General features: G+C 32.5%; 1 protein-coding gene across 2 annotated transcripts in view; it reads left to right on the top strand.

Moving 5' to 3' along the window:
- LOC123527916 (G-protein coupled receptor dmsr-1-like) overlaps positions 1-25224 on the top strand; it is an 80212-nt gene that overhangs the window by 9133 nt on the left and 45855 nt on the right. Inside the window, exon 1 of one of the 2 annotated variants that reach the window (XM_053523669.1) lies at positions 1871-1991. The exons of the other annotated variant lie outside the window; for it this stretch is intronic. The gene's annotated coding sequence lies outside the window, so the exon portion shown is untranslated. Of the gene's footprint in view, positions 1-1870; positions 1992-25224 lie in introns of those variants that run through there. 2 annotated transcript variants of the gene reach the window in all.

Below are 25224 nucleotides of genomic sequence, written 5' to 3'. Positions count from 1 at the left end.
TAGCGCAGCCCCAGAAATAGAAGGTCGTATGTGAAAAACAGTATTTTTGTGAAAACTGAAAAAAAAAATGAAAATATTGTTTCACAGATTTGTCACCCCAAAAAATGTATTTCTGTTGCAACATCATAGCGAACGATTTTAAATAATGTCATATATTTATCGGGGGTATTTAAGAAATTGTATATATGCCTTTTTACAATCGTAAATAGTGAAAGGTAGGACCTATTTACTATATAATTGTGGTATCCGCATGCAAGTAATATGCAATCTTAAAATGTCGTATGTGGCAGATATCAGGAACAAAGATGGGCACCACCTTGGAATCGTCTCTGACAATAGCACCACCTAGCCAACTAGGAGCTAAACTGGTTCCTAGCGTGCAAACTCTCTTATTGTGTTCCAAAATTAGGCAATGAATAAATTTAATAACAGTTTGAAGTTGTTCTTCCATTTGCTATTATATCAACAATGATTTAAAAGGCAGCCCTGCCAGGTGAAACTATCAAACACGAAATGTAAAGTTCTAGAAGAAGATCCCTGGAGGGCACTGAATGCAACCAAGCAAAAGAATGTCAAACTCTGTTCATGAGAGGAAATAAAAGGTACAACACCTCTCATGTCCCATACACAACAGCCTTAAGCGGCGTTCTGTTACATAAATTTTATATGGACTCCACGATCCCAAAGACACAGATGGTACAACAACACTGAATCCATGTACGGGGAAAACAAATTAAGATACTGCAAATGACAATAGCCTTTACAATTTTTTAATATGTAATTTAATATTCTGGTGACGTGAATTGCGTTAATCGTGTAATATTTTTTCTTTTCATCCCCGGAATCAGACTCCATCCAAGTTCTACTAAACATGTCATATTATAAATTATAGAAAACACACATGTAGAAACCTCAATTCATAAAGTGTTATTTTATTTATTATATCAATTTATCTAATAAACTGCTTTGATTGGTAAGGGAATAATACTAAAGCAAACAAATCTAACGACCAGTCAGATATTTGTTGTTTTGCATCTGAATGTAAGTATAGACCATTTCCAATGATACACGCTTTTCAAAATTAGTATGCTGCCAATCACCGGGAAAGCAATTATATCTTTTACCGGCAAATCTATTTTCCATTTGTTCCCAAAGTTTGATTATAACAATATCATACCAGGCTGACAATCAAATTGACACATTTAGTTTTGCAAGTTTTTGAGTGTCTTTGGAATTGATAAAACATAACAGATGGAGTAGAATGATGTGCTATGCTCATTTGATAGATCAATGATAATGATAAGTTAAATTTCCATAATGATTTGTTCTTAACTTTATCATTCTCTCTCATAAACAGACTGAGACAAACAGAGTTTGCTTTCATTTTGTTTTGTAGAATTCTGTGCTTCTGAATGATACTTTTTATAAATGTTATAAATTATTACAACAATTGTCTTATAAAGCCGTGTCACGGTCGTAAAGTGTCTCACCGTCATACAATTATAAAATTGACTGTGAAAACCAACAATAGAATAAAAGCAGACAATTTTATGTCGAGTCATTGGACGCCTGGAACAGATCAAAAGCATCCAGAATTATGCACCGTAACTTGATCTTTTTCCGAATCTAACTCGTATTATAAAATTTGTCCAAGTTTTGAATACTTGAAATTATTTTAGATTGATAGACGGTCAATATGTTTGTCATTTGATATTTTGAAATATTCCAATGGTATGATATGAACATGCGGGAATCTTTTGTATCGACAAGTTAGGAATTGTAGCAGTTTTTCCTATAATATTTAGTCTACGTATAAAGAAAAACTGAGCATAGACAATCAGTGAGAGCCGATGATTCGATTTAAGCGGCTGTAGTGTTTAATAACTGTATTACAGCTGTGATAGGAGCGGTTTAACACGGAGAATAGTTATTAGAAACGGATAGTCTTGTCAACAAATCCTGTCATGATGGAATAGTTCAGAAGTGTACATGTAAGTTTTTTGTTGAATTTGTGTTTATCATCAAACAATAATTTCGTTTTAGCTATTTTCACTGCAATAATTGTATTCGAATGCATGTTCTGTATTTTCTTAAGTGCTTCCAGAAACAATTGCCGTACTCCTTGACAGTGATGACGGTACAATACGAAAAGAAAATAATAAGTAAAACAATTTCTGATAATTACCGGGACCGCTAGCCGCTGGTATTAAATATTATCAGGTTTGTGTATGAGCATACTGTATTTTAGGAACCGAAAAGTTCATGACACCAAACTAACTGCTTCTTCCAACTAAATAAACGCCTGGACATAAATATTTATAACAAAAGAATAATTATATTGAAAGTACTAGTATCAAGAACTTTGGCATGAACACAACGTGTGCGACTATATGATTTAGTAAATGATTTTGTGGGCTGTGTTACAATTTTATTTTTACAGGGCTATGAAAGGTAGTGGGCTTGTAATGACAATTGGCAAGTAGCGTATTCTCCGCCGTCGATTTCGATCTTTTTCGTTCGTTTAGCTATAATTACGTCAAATGAAAACCGAATTCCCCAAAAAGAACACGTTATCACACTGTAACTGCCAAGTGTCATTATGGATCCACCTTGAACTTAATATTCCGGAAATATGGTGATGTTGCCGCTAGTTTTAAATCTAAGCAATGCCGTTCGTATGTGAGTTACAATATGATGGGGGTATTAAAGTTTTCATCGTGAGTATTTCACTTTTATATTCATCTAATAACATGAAAAATATCATTCTCATTCAGTAAGATGACTCATTCCATTAGATGAAAACGAGTTCAAAAATGATTCATTCTATAAAGGAAGTAACAAACTTTCGGCAGAAATAAATTGAACGGTAAGATGTGAACATCAGAACATGCGCAGATATATTCTACATTTGTTGATATAAGCACATGTGTAGACCGGAGCTAAAATAAGCTGCAAACAATTGTCTTCATTTTCGATTTTACATAATTTCGTAACATACCAGTACTTTTGTTTTTATTACACATTTAATTAGTCGATTTAATCATCACTTTTATAGCTTAGCACTATAAACAAAAGTACACATTTCATATAGCATTATAGATACAATGTACGGTATTTAATTTGGGGAGTATAAGACAATGTGATAATAACATGCACATCAAAGATTTATATATTATATATATTATTCTCTTATTTGCTTACATACTGTAAACAAAAGACCAATACTTTTTTTTTATTTCGCGACAAACCTATTTGTAAAAAAGAACAAAGATGCTTTACAATACCACGACAAATAGAATAGCAAATAACATATACAATGTACTAAGAATACATATTAAGAAAGGGGGTTTGTTATAGCGTGTTATGTTGTCGCTGTCTGATTTTACCTATCCCTTCTTGCAAAATTAAAATAACACAGAACTCTAAAGTCGGTGTTATTGTCTGAAACGGATGACATTTTAATGAGCGAAAATGATTTATTGCATAGTCTAGTGTAAGATATTCCTGCAGGATATGTACTAGAGACATAAATTATTTGCTCTATATCTAACCTGTAATCATAAAACGTCTTAGCTGATGTAAACTACTCCAAACTAACCATTTTGTTTTTAGGTAGCAGGGTACACTTCGAATTCTGGCCCCCGTCAATATTTGTTATAATTAGAACTTCGTGATTTTGGATGTCTGTAAATTAAGGTGAGAGATAATGATTGTTAATTCTATAGAAAATTTATACAGCCGACACATATAAAATTCTGATGTCAGTGGTAAAACTAACTGCTGGTAGCTTTGTATGAATCAATGAGGCACCTTTTCGCGGAAAATTCAAATCACGGAAGGGTTCTGTGCTTGTTGATTGATACTCAGGAACATTTTCGCTATTTTGTGAAAAAACTAGCTGGAGGGCCCCCATTCCGTTTATATCCCGAAGTTCAGTAAGGACTATTAAATTGAGAAATGCAATAAAATTGGGCATTGTTCCTGCAGCGGGATCATTGCAGGCTGTTCAAAAATTGCAAAATTGATGATTTTGGCATGCTATTTTTCATGGATGGTGTAACACTTTCGTTTTGATAACTTTCCTTATTCTTGTATGAGAATCCTGATCTTGTCATTAATTAAAAGCACAAACCATGCACGCAATTTATAAAATGGCCACCCTGATTCAGCTTTTAAGGGAAGTTTTATAATGCGACTCGCGACATGTAAGACTGTCCGTGCCCAAAATTTTCGAATCTAAGTGTACCCTGCTAAAGGAAAAAACTACTTTACAAATGTTTTCTTTTTTCATAAAATAAGGCCGACATCCTTTTTTTTGTAATGGTAATCTTAAATTATACTATTAAAGTAAATGGTATATTGTATGATTGATATGATGAAAATGTTCAGTTCATAAAACTGTTTCATTTCATATTACAATCAACATTCTTCGTTATCTATACTGGCAGGCGGGATAATTTGGTGGTAGTAGTGCTCCTGTGGCCACTCATAAATTCTGTCAGAATCGTGATTTGAGTGCCCCGTCCAATTATTCTAATTTGTATCAATTGTTGATTTAACCAGTGTAGCTTCAATTTAGGATTTGTGTTCAAAGCCATAACATGATGATGGGTTGATACTCTTTTTACATTTTTTTCACGGAGCCACCTATATTGCATCATACGAAAAGGGGTTCGCAATATTGCAATGTTCTGATACAATAATGGATCGACCGTTTTGGACTTTAAAAATAAAAGCGATGCTGATCAAGTATAATATCATGGGCGTTAAAATAATTATATTATTCAATATTTGACTATTTGAATTATAAAATTAATGATTATAGTCTTCAACTGCATATTTTAAGATGCATGATGCTGTAACCGCAAGTGACAATGTTCTTTTTATTTAGTATTTCAAATTTTCTGTTATTCCTGGTGGATATATATGTAGATTTGGAAATGGTTATTATCAAAGCAATGACTCGAGGGTGAACAAATTAATTTCCTTGTACTTTCATTTTGCGTCAGGTACTGACAACGAATAGTATTTGTTTGTTTATTTTACGCAGGGGTGACAAAAACTTACCTTCAACAATATACTGACAACTACGGGCAACAAAGAATCAAACTTTTACCAAATGCATTATTACTGCTTTGCAACTTGTATTTTTACAACATCTTAGGACCAACATATTCCAAACGCACGTTTTGAAACATTCCTTATCCTATAAGACTCAACAAATTTAACTGAAAGCTAATCTGCAGACAGACATATGTATAAATTGAAAATGACGTGTAATGACATTTGAAGAAACTAAAGTAAATATTCATGCTTGGTAACACATGTGAGTAGGGAAAACTAGAAGCAATTGAAAAACAAAAAGTAGATTTCAGTACAGCTATTGCTGCAGTTCATTTGGACCAAAAATGATGGATCTGCAAATAGAAGTATCATACTAAAAGTATCTGCAAAATGGCAAAACGCTAACTTCAAGTACCATTACCATAGAATGCCAGAGACATGTGGCAAGTATGTAAAATGGTAATGCTTAACTTTATCAAAGAATGTATTTGTTACACTTAATTGTTTTATATTGAAACGGAGAATAATCAGGGAACATCTAATACTGTTTATGTAAATAGTTTCTGTACACCTGTTCTTTTTTCTGAGACCCTTGTTTATTCGTTGTTAAAATATGATGAAAATAAACTGTATGGTGTAAAAAAGCTTAAAAATGAAACTGAGCTGAGAACGAGTTTGGAATGAATCATGACTGTGTAATTGCCTCTCTATGTTGTTTTGCTAGTATGAAGAATTAAGTAGGAAGTATTTTGTCATTGTAGACAGCGCGTGCCTCCATGGAATCTCCACAGAAGCGCCAAAACATTTGTTATTTTTTGTCCATTTAATCTGAATCAATATTTTAGTGGTTTTCAAAATAACTGATGTATTCGTTGTAAATTAAGTATCTTTCGGGGATTTCAAGACTAGTGAAATTGTTGATTATTAATAAACAGTTAAACTGGGAGATTTGTTTTCAATGTCTTTTTTATTTGTTTCCAGAGACAACAGATTCATTTTATGACAGTGAAAAAATAAAAGTATAAAGTGATCATGGAAACTGTTGATTTTGCAATACATTTTGTTTGTGGTTTTAAATTGAAAAAAAGAAACAACAACAAAATAACTACATCTTGCTGATTTATTTAATACGACGTACATTTTTTCTCAAAATATAAATAGCTCTGTGCCTTTGAAAAAATGCAGTTGATGAGATATCAATTGAAAAAAAAAAGAATTGATAAGAATTGTCGGTTTTCCCCCAAAAATAAATGCTTACTTTTTTCGGTAATTTTGGGAAAAAATGAAAACAAAATAATCAGTTACACGTTGTTATGATAAAGATATTATATTGCTTAAATTGGACTCGAGTGCATACATAATTTAAAACGATCTGGTAGGGATGAATTTTTATGACGTAATGTATGTCTTTACATAGGAGTGCTAGTCTAAGTTAAAAAAAAAAGTTATGATTTTAAACTGATCATTTAAAAAACGACTTCTGATTTCTTGTAATGAAAGTGTAAAGAGCACAAAACGTCTTTCAAAGTCGCTAATTTCCGCTCAATAACGTTTCTCTGTACTTCGTTAAGGAAACCATTTATCGTATGAGTAATTTTAATTGAGACTTCCAAAATGACAGGCGAGAATACGAAATTACACGGAAATTGTCAAAAACGTAAAGAGTACTGTAGATGGATAAAATGTATCCAAAAAAAAAAGTAATGATTAAAAGACAGATTTTCTATTTGTGAATGTTTGGGTTTAACGTCTTTTTCAACAATTTTTCAGTCATATAAACGACGGTATCTACATGTAGCAGTGAGCACAATGCCCAAGCTTTATAGTGCTGCCTCACTGGAATATCACGCCATACATACCTGACATAATATCCCACTCAGACATATACTGACACCAGGCTGACCAGTACTAGCATTATCCTCTTAATGCTGAGCGCCGAGCGAGTAGGCTACCAGTACTATTTTTACGTCTTTGGTATGACGCGGCCAGGGATCGAACCCACGACCTCCCGCACTCGAAGCGGGCGCTCTACCAGTAGGCCACCGAGGCAGTAACGGATTTTGTTATAACTTCGTTGGATACATATGCTAGCATAAGTAAGTGGAATTCGTGTCAACTAAATACTTCTCAAAAAATACAATATCACCATAGATCAGAAGCATCATAAAATTGCAAGTACAATGATAGAAATAAAAAAATAGGAATCAAAAGAAAGCTGACACCTTCAATATTGATTAACTTAAACATGTTATCGCTTGTATTGTTTACGAAATTGTGCTTTGTAACAGATTTCTTATTGTGTCTGAATTGTGATAGTACCCCAAAGACATAGATATAGAAGTTTTCCTATAATCAAAAGAAAGTGAACACATGTTGAAGTACTTTAGAAAGAAACGTAATGTGATATAAATCTGAAATATAACTGTTATAATGCCTTTTTTCCGGAGAGCGATAATTGTTATAAAACGCGAGCCGTGCTGTAGTAGCATATTGCATGTAATTGAACTTTAAACATTGGCTTTGAATTATCTTGATATCTTGCCGACTTACATTTACCCGTGAGACAGGTTGCTCAAGCCACAGTGGTAATCAAAGCGCTGACAGCACAGAGGGGTTGAAACCCACATTTGATGTGCAATAAACCACTCCGCTGTAACAGTTCAAGTCACTTCCATGAAACAGGATAACATTTAAACCATTTGCATCCATGTTACATTATATACTAGAAGTTCTGCTCTGACTAAAACCATCAAGTGTCTTGAAACACACTGACGAGCTGGGTAAGGCAACCCTATATCGGCTTAATTAAAATTTACTATAATGATACCAATAGACCTGTTTCATTAAAAACACTAATATTCACAAAGAGAATATAGATAATAGAAATATTAGATCCATGTCTTTTTTTATTGAGTCGGCTAAACGATGAAATCGTTTTGACGAGTCCTTGCTATCCAGCGATTCTCTAAGTCTAAATGGACCAAATAACACAGTGAAGGGATGTAGTTCCATTAGATTTCTCAAACTTCAAACAGTTCACTGCATTAATGAAGTTAAGTTGTGTGAATTCCCTTTGCTATGACCAATATACGATGTAATCTGTCATATTTATGACTTGTAATTGTGCAATACTCGAATGTAACTCATTAAGCATAAATGTGCATTTTATGAATTGCGCAGGCTTACAAAGCTTGCGTAACATCCAGCGAAAGACAAAAAATAGTTCCACAGGGCTCCAGATAAGATGCGTTTTAGCGTAAATTACGTATAGAAATAATGCAAATACGCATGTCTAATAATTTCTAAGCGTATAAAAACGTATATAAAATTACAGAAATGCACACAATGCTTTTTTAAAAACAAAATCTGAATCGTCTGGGTGCGTAAGGTAACATAGCCGATCCCGATCAGCCTTAATTCTCCCACATTGAACGTATACACGCATCGTATGATTTCTATAAACTTTGCGTGGATTACTACACACACACATGAATTTTGCAGTCAGTAAACGGATAAATTATCGGAAGAAGAAGCTCTTACTGGTTTGTTTAGTTACTACAGGTATTAAAAATGATTTTAATTCTTATTTTTCGAGAAATAAACAAATCGGCGAAACATTAAATTGTATTTTCTTGTAGTTTTTGAAATCGAAAGTAGATCGTCTATGTTTGGCTGCTTTCACGAAACGAAACAATTTTTTTATGAAAAGATTTAAATAAGAGGTAATTTAACCGTAAACTTCAAAGTCAGATACTGCCAATTGCTGCTTAATGTCTTCGTATCATCACAATTTGTAAAATATATTGTTGAAAATGGAATAAAAGTGTAATCGTATCCGGATATAATATTTTGGGTAAATATCGAGCTGTGTTATGAAATTTTAACATTCATGTAACATACATGATAGATATTATTGTAACAGAAAAGATTCTAGAATTTATTTTTATGAAACCTACATATAATCTATGTCAGACTGGTATTCTAGTCCTGAGGCATGATCTGGAAGTAAAAAGATGAAGTGACAGTCATACTTTGGATATTATAATACTAGAAAGAATCTAGATCGTAACCTTTCTGGAATTTTGACTGGTTTGGATAATTTGCTTACGATTCAGGTTCGCAAAAAAATGAAACCGTCACCCATTCTGCTTTTCATGATGACACATGGCTTGATTTTTGCAGTCAGTAAGCGGATAAATTATCCCGAGAAAGAGCTCTTACTGATTTGTTTAATTACTACTGATTTTAAAAATTATTTTATTTCTTATTTTTCGAGAAATAAACAAATGGGCGAAACATTAAATTGTATTTTCTTGTAGTTTTTGAAATCGAAAGTAGATCGTCTATGTTAGAGTGCTTTGACGAAACGAAACAATTTTTTTTTTATGAAATGATTTAAATAATTTCACCGTAAACTTCAATGTCAGATACTGCCGATTGCTGCTAAACTGTCTTCATTTCATCACAATTTGTAAAACATATTGTTGAAACTGGAGATTTTGGCGGTATAAAAGAAAGTGTAATCATATCCGGATATAATATTTTGGGTAAATATCGAGCTGTGTTATGAAATTTAAACATTAAAGTAACAGACATGATAGATATTATTGTAACAGAAATGATTCTAGAATTTATCTTTATAATACATACATAGAATCAATATCAGACTTATATTCTAGTGCTGAGGCATGACCTGAAAGTAAAAATATGAAGTGACAGTCATTTATACTTTGAATATTGTAATACTAAAAAGAATCTAGTGGTAATATTTAGAAATTGAAACATAAAATTTTCAGTTAGAAATAGCACCAAAGGCTATCAAGGGTCTACATTTTCAAAATTTCCTTGTGGTGATACCCCAAACCCTAATTGCAGCAGGGGGTATCCTCCCACACCCTCCCCCCATATTGCCACTTTACAGTTTGATACGTTTGCGCTTTTACCACCTGCCACAATGCCCATTTCAAAATCTGACTGCAGTTCAAAGCGGGAAGGAACACCCCTCCCCAAACCCACCCTGCTACCGACCACGTAAAAATGGCTCAAACATTTTTTCAGCCCAGTCTGGGCCTGTCTGTCTACATGAATCAAAACGGATAATTGAAAGTACATAGACTTGGGGACTACTGACATGGTTTTGAAGGGGTTAACAGGTCTGAAATAAAATAAATGATGGTTTTAACTAAAAAAGAACTGCATTTATTAATATTGGTTATCTTTTCCGAAATCGGTAGCTAGTCCGAATAACTTCTCTTAGTTTCGAATGCGCAATTTTCCTGTCAGTGTAAACATTCATGACACTATATATTGACACTCAGCAACATTTGCATATCTTTAAACGCAAAAGTAAGTATACTTTAAATTCACATCCCTTATAATATGATTGAACAATACCTAGCGTGTGACACGGTTATTGCCAGGCCCCTTATCTGTAAAATATCTGAACAGTTCTTTCGTCCATCCGTTACATATTGTATGTGGCAATCCGCGCTATAAAATTTCAATTATAAATTTTCATATTCAAATTTTATCATGTGCGAATATATACCAGCCGATAATTGCCTGTTTTGGTAATGCCGGAGGCAAATGTTTACTGGAAAAATATTTATAGTCATGGGCAGTATCTTAGTGTCACCTGTCAAATTGTAGTTTGTACTTTCAACATTTTTATTTTTGCGAACCACTCTTCAATTTTAGAGAAATATATTGGGTTTAAATACTTGTATAATGTCAATCAAAGTTTTACTAGGCATCGATTGAATGTCCATTTCATCTATTGTAACAAAATCTCTGTTCTGTTGAGTAAAAAAACTAAAACCAAACTGAAACCGGTAGACTATACTACCAGTACATCAATCATTAGCCGACTCTCGGGCCCTTCAGGCCTTTGATTCAAATTAACATTTAGTTGTTAACAGTTTGAAAGATATAAACGTTACGCTAAAGAAATAGAATATGAAAATGTTTTTAAACTGCCAGTTTGTCATAGTTTCTCTTTCGATGTTTTCAAGTTAAACACAGTTAGAAAGCTTGCGATCTGAGCTTTTTAACGATGCATAATTTTGTATATTTTCTTTTATCATGTGCATTGAAATGACCAGGAACATTTACATAGAAATTATGTAGAGAGATAAGCGGTCGGTATACTCGTAAATAATCAATAAAAGTAGTGCGGAAATAGAACGGCGGATTAATCTGCTTCAGTGAAAATTCTTGCAGTATCCGGAATACGTTTATAATAGGTTTCAACCCCTTTCGCGGTTTCAACACCTAAAAATGCTGATCGATACCTCAACAGTTGTGGGTTAACAACGATATGTATAACAGTTATTTCCTTATTCTTACATAAAGCTTTTATGTATACATACATTTATACTAAACATTGCTATTACCTACTTCGTAATAAAGACTTTGTTTTTAATATGAAAGTATGGTACTGGAAATCAATAGATGCACTTCAGCAGAATGCTCAAACAGATCATTACACTGATATCTACAACATATTCAGGTAACAGATGATAAAAACTGAAAACAACGAAAAATTGTATGCATAACGTTCTACAAAAATCGCTCTGTCGTCTGTGTAAGATTATTTGCAGTATAACCACTATTACAATCAGTTTAACATTTTCTAATCAAAACAGGGAATAATGCTGTTTTATTGATATTTCGCAAACAAATAGCTGTACTTGGTCGATTTTTGTTTTCAGTATTTAGCTGAGGACGAACTTTTGTGTTTTTAGATTATGCTAATTCCTTTTAGCTTAATTAAAGCTTTATCGTATCAGAACCACTACCGAGTCGGCTTCTTGTAAAATAACAGTACCAGTTTTATATACGAAGGCGTGGTCATGACCGCATAGGGGCTTGAACCAACAAGCCGCCGACGCCTTAACATCTAGACAACCGCTCCTCCCAGTGTCGCCTAGTTAGTAATAGGATTTCAGTTCTTGAAATTGTTATTTTATTGCTTCTGTATATCTTGGTTGATAGAATTCTTAAGCTACAACTAGTTTTTAACGTTGCCTTTTGGTCAAATGTTGAGTATTGATATAAACATTTATGCACCACTTTTTGTTAATGACCATATGTCATATGACCTTTCTAGTATAATATTATGTGACCGCAGATACAGACAGAATACCTTCAATACGTTCGTACAATATGCAAAATAAATACGTCTGTTGACTAATATTGTTTACTGCAAATGACAATGAACATGTCCCTGTGAAAATACATTGTATTTATAAATTAGGTTTATTTCAATATGTAAAGTCGTTATATATCGCTATCTGTCGTGTAGCAGTTAGTTATAGAAACGGCTATCAATCTAAATAAACAATATTATATATAAAGAGTATTAATTTTTGAAGTATATTATTTCACACAATATTAATGCTTTCAGACTACTTCTTTTGAAATATCTCAATCAATCGTGAATATTATGTTTCTCTGTTGTATTACATTGTATAATGGCTTTTATCATTTTTCACTCATATTTGATAGCAAGGATGATATTCACTACTACAAGCTCAGGGAAGAATTGTTTATATGATATCAGTTGTTTATACTTCTATAATTCAGACATTCATACAAGTAATATATATTGATAACTACAAAAAAGTTGAGTCTCTGATAACATCTTGACAAAGTGTTGGTATCATTTTATGTATGTCCTTTATCCATCAAGTGTGTCTATTTAAGCCGGTGCAAGCGTCTCGATGAAAGTTGCAAGTTTCATTTTGCTGACACAAAACGATGCAATCAACCCCGTCTGCATTTGTATTGCTTGGTTGCAATCTGTGCTTCCGGTCGAAATATTTACGGTATCTTTGCAAATATATGTATATTTCATAAGAACGCTTTATGAATCGTTAACTACCATGTAAACAACTGCTTACTTATAATCAAAGGGTTAATATTTTTGACTAGTAAAAGAGCATTCCGACTGTCAGTGAGTTAGTTACAGAGCAAATGGTCGTAAAGCAGACTAGGATAGTGCAGATGAATCTTTCTTGGTAAATATTTCTGAACGTTTCTTTTATTTGCCGAAAGAAGACTGCATGTACTAGTATTTGATATTAAACTCGTCGTATTATTGATTACAGATAACTTACATGTAGAATATCAATTCGTCGAGGGTCATATATTATTAACTAAATTAATTATTCTAGTAAACAGCTTTGAGTGGAAAGGGAATAATACCAAAGCAAACAGTTTCAACGACCCATCAGATATTCATTGTCAGGCAGCTGGCTGTAACGATATAGAGGGAACTTATGTACACGCAACGTGACGCGTCAAAAATGCTGTTATCGACACATTGCGTTAATGTCTTATTGGTATTAAATTTTGATAAAAATAACACGATATATATCTAACAATTAGATTTGCAAGTTGAGTATATTTTCAAATTGCAAATAATTAGACATGGCAGGTGACGCAGGCGATGATGTACTAGACACATTTGTAAGACTGATTTTACGAAGTTTCTTTCTTTTTGTGTGAACATATACTACAGTTAACAATCATATATAAAATAATTGATCACCTAACTGCTGTAAAGTTGTTTTAACAGGAGAGTAAATGTTTGTTTACAGTGCGATTCTCCAAAGCGCTTTTAACACACCTTCTTGCATAAATAAATTATTACGCTCATTCAACGACAAGCGTTGAAGTAACACGACACTAAAACGGATATTCGAAAGGAAAAGACGTCAACGTTATCAGAAATAACGCTGACATTCCATTTTCATGAATTTAATGATGTTGACTAAAGACATATTCATTTTAGCTTTTTACACGTAGCGTTAATTCATCTTTGCTTCGTGTTACAGTATCTCTCGAGAGTCTGTAGATGTTAAAACACGAATACTGGCGTTGTCCCCACAACAATAAAACATGACAATTGCATTTACCTGTAAACGAAATTCTAACTATACCTGTGCAATATTTTCATTTGGACACTTCAGACATGTTGTTTTCGTACCTGACTAGCAAGACTAGTTTTTGCAGTTATTTTCACTAATTTCTGATACTTCGATGATATTTGTAGTTGTTTCATACTTTACAATTTCGTGACTTAGATACTGTATGTACATTATGTTCATCTGTATAATCTCAACCTCATTTCGTATAAGTAACTTGATTGGTCAGAACAATTTATGAGCCTAGTATTCAGTTTTTAACCCTTATCCTGCTAAATTTCTATAATGAATTTTCCAACTTTCAATTTGGACAGTAACATTAACTGCTGAAAGAGGTACATACCAAAAAAAGATACTGACTGAATGCCGAACAGTACAGGTCATGACCAGACTGCGGCTGTTTATGATCTGCACTGGTCGCAAAGGCAGAATCAATCGTGTCCAGCACGATAAGGGTTAATGAACTATATGACTGTTGCCAGATAGCTGCAAGTAATTATATGACTTAGTGTGAACAGTTTTGATTGCAACAGTAAACAATTTTCAGCACTCAATTTCCTATTTTCTATACAGTGCTCCAACTTTGAAGAAGACTTGTATATCTCCACTAATTTCTTACATTTTATGGGATGGTGGGTGGGTGAATAGTATGGGGGTATCTGAATTTGCTGCGACTTTAGTTATATCTGTATAATGAAAGTAAAACGAATTGCTACGAGAAAGAAAAAATAACATAAGAAGATAAGGCAGATATCTGCTTAACAGGATTTGTTTTAGACATTTAGCGTATTATCTTACTTTTTTAACTTTCTGTAACATTATACGTTGTACTTGTACTGTTATTTTTGGAGAAACATTGACATCGATATTCAACTCTTGAGATTTTTTTTTCATGTCTACAATTGATTTCAATTTAATGACCAGGAAGATTTATTGTAAAGTATAGCGCGAGATATTCAAACAGAATGATTTTTTTTTTGTAAAGTTTAGCGCGAGATGTTCAAACAGGATGATTTATTGTAAAGTATAGCGCGAGATATAAGTACAGCGCAAGATATTCAAACAGGATGATTTATTAGACTTTGAGTCATAACATAACACTACACTATTTATTGTAAAATAAAGCGGATAATATTCCAATAGGATAGTTTATAAGAATCATAAAATAACACTACTTTAGTTCTGTAATCATAATTCTTCTTGACGGAAATAGGTATCTTCGGGAATTTCCAGGATGTAAATAATTTGAAAATATTTTCTACTTCAATTACAAAACATCGAATTACTGTTTGGTAATAATAATGATTATACATTAAATTGACATTTCACAAGTTGCTCATAAACTATGCTTCGTTCTTATACTGAATAATGTTACATTGTACATCAGAATCAGTTCAAACGAACCTATTTCCTGATTCATCATGTATTTATAATGACAGCTGTGGTAATTCAAGGCCGCTTATATGATTTCCGCCTGGATCGTGATTCAACTGCGAAATCCAATTATTCTCATTTGCTAAAAAACAGTGAATCTTAAATGGAGCGTTTGTGGTACCATTTTATAACCGGAAGCCATTTTTCATGGTTATCATCAAGAACTTTACCACGCATGTCACTTTTTACCCAATGTTCCACGATACAATGGAGTGTGCCGTATCGCATTGAACAGATATTGAACGAAAGACGGTATTCAAAAATAAAACTACTAGACCAAAGTGTTAAACTATAATTGTAACGTCAATTCTGATTAAGAAAGAGACTGAAATAAAAATATATATAAATTGAGTTTATTCAGACTTAGCCCATTCAAAAGATTGAGCTATGCTAATATTAGCTTTTGCAATTTAGAACAATTTGAATACTATGTTTTTATCGCTGTTATTGCTTTAAGCTAATCAATGCTTGTGACTCTCAGCACAATTGAAAAGGGTAGTTAAAATCCTATATAAGCAGGAATCTAAAATCGAGCCTACATCGAAACAGCGGAAGCTTAACTAACAGCAAACCGACCATTGTACCGATAGCATTACGTCCAAAACCACAAAACAGGATGCCCAATCACGGTTTTCAAATCATACATGTGCGAGCTATTGAACACAACACTTGGTATACATGTGAAAGCGGAACAAAGAATTTAACCTACAATGTCATGGTGAGAGCGCCTAACATCAAAAATTGCTTACCATGCCAACGAATATGTCATATAATGTGATACATAATTTAAAGACATTATTCTACTGAAATATATAACGACATTCTTGAATAGATGAAAGAAGTCTTATCACATTTTCAGACTAAAGGAAGTAGAAAACGATACGTACAGCATGAACATAATCAAACCGAGTCTACTTTATTGTACGTCGTTGAGTCTGATTTTCATAGACTTTTTTAACGATCACTTCAGCAAAAAGGTACCATGTGGCGGCTGTAAAATATCACCACGTACTTAGACTCAGTGTCATATTTACTGGTCCTTTTGGATATAATAATAGGGGGTATAGGTTGCGCATTTCACACCTACCTCTCACAAACAGACACAGTCAAAATGTTCTGCTTTTATATTGCATGGTTACGTAATGTGCTTCAACATGATCTCTATAAAGATTTTATTATTTATATTATCTACAGCTCAGTTAAATTTGGCATTTTCATCATTTCATAATAACTTGAGACTTGACATCTTAAACTGAATTTAAGAAACATATTAAAAACCGGGACACGTTTAGCGAGTAAGATATGGAACAGAAAATGGCAAAGATGTTCCCGTTTGTGAAGAAAGCACCAAATTTTGCATGGAATTACTTTAAGGTATCCCGAATCCTACAAGAGGAGGAGACACGCTATATCTGCCCTGGAACCACCTTTTAAATCAGTTTAAAAAAGGGAGGTAAAAATGTCTTGAAAAAATATTTTTTTCCTTTAAATTGAAATTTATCTATAAAGTAAAGTTTCATATGATCTAAACATAGCACTAGCATAGACAAACAACCATTTGAAATTGACAAATATACAAAGTGTACTACAAAATACTCTTATTTTTCAAGATACATACTAAAAAGGGAGGTAATCAGATTTTACTGTATGTTTAATTTCAAAACTGCGTGTGAAAAGATGTTTCTTACGAAGAAAGCACGAAAGTTTGTATTTAAATATTATAAAGTATACTGGATCAGAAATGGACTACATATACGATTTGTTGGCTTGAATAGACCAAAACATGAGGCCCCAAAGGGGAACTACCTTTTATTTATTTCAATTTAATATATCTAGAACAATTTCAAAAATGTTATTTCATTACCTTAACCAATTATAACCCTTGAAACAGAACTTATTCAATTAAATTTTATACGCATTCAATATACATGACTCAGGAAAAATGATACGAGGTCCTTCAAGGGAAAATTGTTAAAGCTCACATTTTAAGGGCAAATTATTATTTCATTCGTTATAATATCATATTACTGAACTTAACATAAGTAGAAAAAACAGAATTCATGGATCTTATATATAAAATATCAAACATATATACATGTTTAGGTCTATGAGGTAACCTATATATCTGGATTTATTAGGACAATATATTTATATAAAAAAGAGAGCTCTTTCAATGGATAATTTTTTTTATTTTACATAACAGTATATGAAATAATCATGTTTTCAAATCAAATGACTCATCCAAAAACCCATAAAATAAAAGAAAGTAATATTTACACCCATTCAACAGATATCTAAGAATTGTAATAGCTTTTCCTGTACTTCTCTAATACATTTGTTTGACAAATTTATATTTACATGAATGTGTTATTGCACTGGCATTTGACTGGCTCTATGAAGTGTACATAGTAATGAAAGTCATGTGTCATTACTGGTCAATCCAGATTCAACAGAATTAAGTAATGCAAGGGTCACAATTAAGGTATACAGAAACTAGATAGAAAACTGGCGCGGAAAAAAATCATGGCAGTCGCAAAATGGCGCATTCAAAAAGTCCTCCTACATAGAGCTTTTTTCCTTCCTATTTACAGTTTATTGCTGAAATAGATCTATTCTTGACGTATTGGAAGCATTTTCGCAATGATATGATAGCATGACAGATTTATTATGGAAATGTAGGTCATACAATTTGGGGTATCATTTTTTAATTTAGTTGACATTACAGTTGGTTTGTTTGACTGAAGTACATGAGCCCCAATTTTCTTTTGATGTTTTTTTCAACACTGACAATATTCTTTAAGAAAATGTAAAAATGTAAGCTACAGAAATTTATAACGGGTCTTGCTCTGTGCTGTACCCATTTGAAATTTGTCAATTTTATCTAGAATAAAGAAGGCCAGCTATTTAGTATGTTCATACCTTAATGTCTCTCCACCAACATGGCTTCGTATGTAAATATTTGAAATGTGAACATCAGGTTATTTAGGTGTTTTCATGCTGTCTATTTCTCTTTGGAACAAGAATGGTATCTGGCACCATTTACTGACTTACAGCTTGATACCTTTGTTAAAACATGACCATGTATTGTTCCAAAAGTCTGGTATACGTGTGACATGGTACACATTCGTTTGCCGCAGATGCATAAAAACAAAACCACAAGGCGATAATCTTACGAGCAACCAAACCTGATACACACTGGTATTTTCTATAGTAAAACAGTTTGCTAGTTGTAGGCTGTAGCTTCATTTGGCTGTTCCAAACATAGTACATGCTGACTGATTCCGTTGCAAGCCGTCTTTTTGGCATAAAAACAAGGGCAAAAATCCAACAGGAAAAGACCAAGAACGTAGACTTAAAGCTAACATTCTTTATAATGCATTATCTATTGTGATACTGTCTCAATACGTTTGCAAGGCATCGGATATCTTTACTTATGGTTATGTCGTTTTAAAAGATTCAAGAAGCGCACATTACAACTGGAAAGCTAGGTTGTTCTATCATGCAAAAAAATATCAAATATATTTCCTTAAGCAATTAGACGTAATGAAAGCAACCGCCTGAGAGATGTTCAGGTATGTAGCAGCTAACATTTTATCAGGCAGGCTGTAGACAGGCACTTATAGCATACAATGACATTGCTAATCCTGTCAACTGGAAATGGTGAAGAGAACTGGTACTTGGCTTTAATTATACAATATGGAGAAAACTCATCAATGTAACTATAAAAACACATACAAAGTCAGATATAAATGCATCAAGCCAATCCTGTGTACTTAGACATTTTGAAGACATGTGTGCTAGAGAGTGAAATACTGGCAAGTTACAGTTTTAGCTAAATATTGAAAGGGTAGTTACGCATAAAATTAAAAGTTGTTTGTTTAGGGTAACCTGATCGTAACTTTTCTTTCAACTTTTGTAAGTTTATCAGTACATGATATTATTATATGGGCCGCTTTGGAACCTTAGACAGAAATTACACTATTTCGTTAATTATCAAAAGGCTTAATATGCAAGATAACTCTAGCTCAGTATATTTTTAGGAGACATTGTTAATAAACTAATCGATTAATCTTTATCTTAAAACTTTTGCATCTAGCTTTATTTGGTATGACTTTCTTAATTTCTGTATCATATTTTCATCTTAAACATATTGTTATATGTAACTATTTGCGTTCTTGGGGTGTCTACAGGAAATCACTGCTCTGTGGAGTGGTTCAGTGAGAGAGACCGTCTAGTGGTAAAGGTGTTGTCAGATCAATAGGAAAGACGTTTGTTCAAACCGTACAAAATTTTATATATCATACAATACCAGTGCTATTTTTAAGAAAGCGGAATTTAAACTGATTCTAAAACTTGAAATCTTAATCAAATATAAATAAATTAGTATCACTGAATATGGTATGAATTAGCAATAATAGATACAACAAAACATTTAGCTCACACTCCATTTTCTTTTGTTGTAAAAAAGCATTAGGATGATCGTATGCTTTAGCTTGAAGTCATTAATTGTCTTGAAAAACATAGAAATTATGTTTTGTATGATACGTTTTACATGAGTTTACATTAGTATTGAATTTACAAGAAAAACACAAAATAACCCCTTCTTTAGCTACTCATTTGAATGCTTAATAATAACGTTTATAGGGAAATCGAACTATCGGTACTCCATGTAAAGTGTAAGTACTGTAAAGTTGATCATATGAATTACAGTATGTACCTATATGTGAACTTGTATTATAAAATACCCTTAATGAACCTCAAAATGTAAAGAATGTTTAAATAATATTTTGATATAATTAAATACTAAAAATAGTTTTGTTTACCTGAGTGATATAATATTCACACTTAAAAATAAAGTCATCCTGTAAATGAATTTTTTAAACAATTTTCCCCCGTTTAGGGCCTCATCTATGTCATTTGTCAGTGTCCTATATATTAAACATGTATAAAATGTAAATAAATAAATATTATGTCAATATTAGTTACTTATCTAAGTTATAAATTAACCTTTTGGACATTGGGTACAGAAATATATGATTAAAATAAATAGATATAGGTCCCTTTTGGGGCCTCATTTTAAGCTAATTGAGGTTAGCGAACAGCGTGTCTCCTCCTTTTTCTGGATTTAGCAAACCTCAAAATAGTTACATACAAAGTTTGGTGCTTTCTTCACAAAAGGAAACATCTTTTTCCTATAACCTACTCACTAGTTAAAAACTTCTGTTATTTTGAATTTATTGCAATTGTTTCTCTGGAAGCCGAAACAGAGGGCTTTATATTCATACTTGCTAACATATTGAAATATAATTAGAAAAACAATCAGTTAATTCACATGAAAGGTCATTGTTAATATTGAATTAAGAAGTTGATAAAATGCGAGTCTTTGCCGAGCATTTTATCAATTTTATTCAACTAGTTTAATAAATTCGATGTGGAACGACAAAAAATAAGATATTCTATTCATCTTATGAAAGCTTGTCCTGCTGAAACATCCAAAATTCCTTCTATCTTTATCTATTATAGACCATGTCAATTCGACTAACGTTTTCTTTACTTAAACGATGTCAACTTTAATGTTTTATTACATAATACAAAAAATATGTAATGGATTTATTTTACTTCCGCGACGTCACACATGTGATAAAATAATTTCATACATATGAGAAATACAATGGATATGATATCAATTTAAAAAATGAAAAATAAAAAAAAATGGACAGTCAGTCTCTATCATAACATAGATATTTATTTCGAACTGATTAGTCCAAAACAAAGTAAAATCTGCAAAAGATTATTTAGATATTTATTAAAATATTGTTAAAATGTGTAGAAATTAGTGCTGATAACTTAAACGTACTAAATTGTTAAGAATAGAAACTTATCACCTACATAATTATATACCTCAAACATAGTCTTACCTAATCATTACAATGACTAAAAGACATTAAAATAATGAGTGCTACCCTAAGTTGAAAAATATATTTTTGTTGGTATATTTGGATATTTTTGCAGTCACTGTGTAATTATCGATCATTAGTGTAATTAGTGTAATAGTATTTGAAGTTGGTGAAAATAGAATTATAATGAATGAGTGAAAAAATCGACTTTCGATGTTTTGAAGCATAAGCTGCTTAGTTAGTTGGCAAAACAGAACTTTAACCCTTAGCCTGCTAAATTTCTAAAATGGACTGGTCTTTCATTCAATTTGGGCATTACCATTTATCATTTGAAGGGGTGTTCACTGAAAATTTACTGACTGAATAGCGAACAGTGCAGACCATGATCAGACTGCACGGATGTGCAGGCTGATCTTGGTCTGCACTGGTCGCAAAGGCAGAATCACTTGCCGCCAGCAGGCTAAGGGTTAAGGCGTAGGTAAAAATCGATTTTCTAAACTATTAATTGCATATTCTTTGTAACTTGAGTGGAATTCAAATGTTCTTGTCAAATATAAAGTAACTGCCACAGCGAAAGCTGACGCTTTCAATATTGATTCGCTTAAAAGTTTTAGGGCTTGTATTTTTTAAGGTATTTCGAATTGTAACATATGTTATTTTGTATTATTGCAAACTCGTAAATTCAGATAGTTTCCTATTATATATTCACTCTGCTTACAGAAGAAAATGAACTGATGTTTAAGAACTTTAACATAGAAACCATTGTGATATAAATATGTGCTATAGCTGCGATTACACCATTTTGCTGAACGTGCAATCAGTTACTTATTGCATGTAGTGTTTTAATGAAATACTAAATATGATTCATCAAGAAACATTGACCGGATATTTCTGTGATGTAACTGCATAGTTTCTTTGATTAAAACTTAATATGTTTGTATCTTTTACATAACTAACAACTTGATAATGCCACCTTAAGTTATTACGGCTTAAACTGCACTAGCCAGTGGAATGATTAAATAGATGTGTATCAATCCTTTAACTGAATGTGAAGAGGGAGTTTTCTAAAGTGTGTAAGAAGTCGCAACTATGAATTAAGATATATGAAAAATAAAAGGTAAGGGTATATTTCCTTCAAGCACAGAACACTACAAACACAGTCAAAGAGTCAAGTAGGTCAGCAACAGTAGGAATCTGTAGTGGAAAGAAAAACCAGAAGGGTTGCTTAAAAACTCCAACAACAAGTACATTTTATTTATATGCAAAATACAAAAAAAAAATGTAACGGGTAGATATAAGGATGCGGGTGTTGGAAGAAGTAGAAAAAGCAAGGCTGAATACTGGAAAGGGAAAGTCTCGCTCGAAAAAAATGCAGTCTCTCTACACAGCAAACCACAGCAGCGCAAAGACGGACATACACACACATTCGCGCGCGCGTATGGACAAGCATGAAAAATCTACACACTGGGGCACCATCAGCTGAAAACATTTGACTGGAAATATTTCAACAGAAACATCTATAATTGATGTTTTTGACATATAGTCGTTTACTGTGATTTCTTTAAAGAATGACATTGCAGCAATAAGTGGTTACTATCAGTACATGATTGCTATATAAACTTTCTAACAAACGCTTTGGCAGTACTGTTCTATTCAGTCATAGTATTGTAAATACGCAAATCCGCGTTACTGTACAATAGCTTGGTTCAAGGGATTGCCAATGATTCCCCAAACGGATGTCGTAAAATTACACATGTACGATTAATTGCTTTGCTGAATCATAAGACAAATATGCAATTCATGTAAAATCCAATAGTTCATTGAGGAAAAGATGTTTAATCAGTCTGTCGGCCATTCATTTTCTGACAGTAAAGCTCCTAAATTGTAGTGTAATTTTCAGTATAGAAAAACTGTCGTAAATAGTTCTGAAATAGATGGAAATAACGTTATGTTGTCATTATCTAAATACATTATATTTATGTTTGTATTGTGCTCAGATATAAGATGAACACCTTTCGTATAAATGAGTTCTGAAATCAGGCTGGGCAATACGTTTATGTCTGCCTTTTTACTACATGTGCCTAAGACACAATAACCTGGCTGCTATAACTAACCTAATTCAATCTGAATGAAATAGACAAATTGTAATTTTAAATTCATGCACTATATTAGATAAATGAATCTGTTATTTAACCAGTTACATTATAATTACTGCTTTCTAAATATAAATCATTTTTTACGCAAAGTTATGTCATAAATACAACGTACCTTAGCTACGTGACTTGTAAAATTAGCAAACCTGTTTTAAAATAAATACTTCGTGGTGTTTCATACAGTATCATTATCTTTATAACAGGAACATGACTAAGAGAAACATTAGGGTAACAAGTGTTCTATAACAAGGAAAGATCAACCCTCTAATGTTGGAATAACTTTCAGTACAATCCGTTTCAGTTTTTAATACTTGCCGCAACTTTTTTAGAACATTGTATATGTACATTTGTTACGCATATCTATAAGTTATGAAAAATGTTTAGATTGGCATGTATTACGTGAAATCAAGCGTTTATTGAATTAATAATACGTATGTAATCTATTTTAATTATCCCCATGTGCATCACGTTTATAGCATAACGTATACATGATTGTTTCATTACGAAATTCATACTGATAATCTTGCTAATCATCTGTGTCGTGTTTGACGGGATTTCATTTTTACGGTTATACTTATATAGTTATTATAGGGGTGGGGTAGGGTGTGTGGGGTACGTGGCTGTGTGGAATGTCAGTGGTTCTACTAAGTACCCGCCTTTGATGAGATAAAGCTCCGGGGGCACCTGGGAACTTCCTATACCGCTAAAAGCTAAAACGTCGTTTGTGTGACGTTAAACCCAAACAAATACACGCACAAACATAATTATTGGATCATATATGACTTGCTGCATCGACAGTGTTGATGTACATAACAATCAAAAGGAAATATCTGAAAATTTTATGACTTACATTATTTCATTCGATCGTGTCTGTTTATGCATAAAATACACCCGCACATTGGTAATCACAGCAATGTACATTGCTGCCTATGTCAGTTATACCAGTTTTTGTGCCAACAGAATGCTAGATAGGTAATGCCGATTTGACAGTAAGTCCTCTTTGATACTTCCAATCATTCATTTTTATATGATCATGATGATTATTCTTTGTTGAATCAAAATGTGATTAATTAACCGTATTACGAATTTCTATTTTTAAATTAGCTTATCATTGTTTACAAGTGGAAAATCTATATTTAGGTAAATATTTCCATATATAGAAGAATTGTTTACTGCTGGGCATCATATTGCTTCTTCATCATGTTATGATTCATTATCCAATATGAAAATCTGTGTGTGGTTGTTTCTAAATATAGACCGAAGCTTCAGAACGCTATTTAATAGCACAACTTAAGATAAGTGTTTACATTTGCTAAGAAAGTGTTGTTATTACATTGTTATAATTATAGCTAGCGGTTTTATTCAATTGTTGATATTTGGAAAATTTGCAGTACACGTAAGCTATTATAGCTATTTTTGGCATTATTGTTATCATATGGTATGAAAATGTTAAAAATTGCAGAATAATTGCATTGAAAATATATATTCAAAGGGACTAACCCACACATTCTAGGCGTAAAATAATTTCTCTGAAAAATCCATAAAATATGAGTACCCTGAAAGTGACTAGTGGTACAAACTTTTGCAAGATATTCTTATGAATAACTAGCAATTATAGTGCAGGAGGTAGAGAACAGGTGCAACGTTTTTAAAATGATGTAGAAAATTTACGTTCTTCTTGCATTTTTCACCAATATCTACTTTTTATTTTCACCCACATTATCAATTTTAAGTTTTATATATACAAAT

This window comes from Mercenaria mercenaria, chromosome 14 (genome assembly GCF_021730395.1).
Source record: "Mercenaria mercenaria strain notata chromosome 14, MADL_Memer_1, whole genome shotgun sequence".
Classification (NCBI taxonomy): Eukaryota; Metazoa; Mollusca; class Bivalvia; order Venerida; family Veneridae; genus Mercenaria; species Mercenaria mercenaria.
The sequence above is the reverse complement of the archived record's forward strand: the minus strand, read 5'-3'. Positions and strand labels throughout refer to the sequence as shown.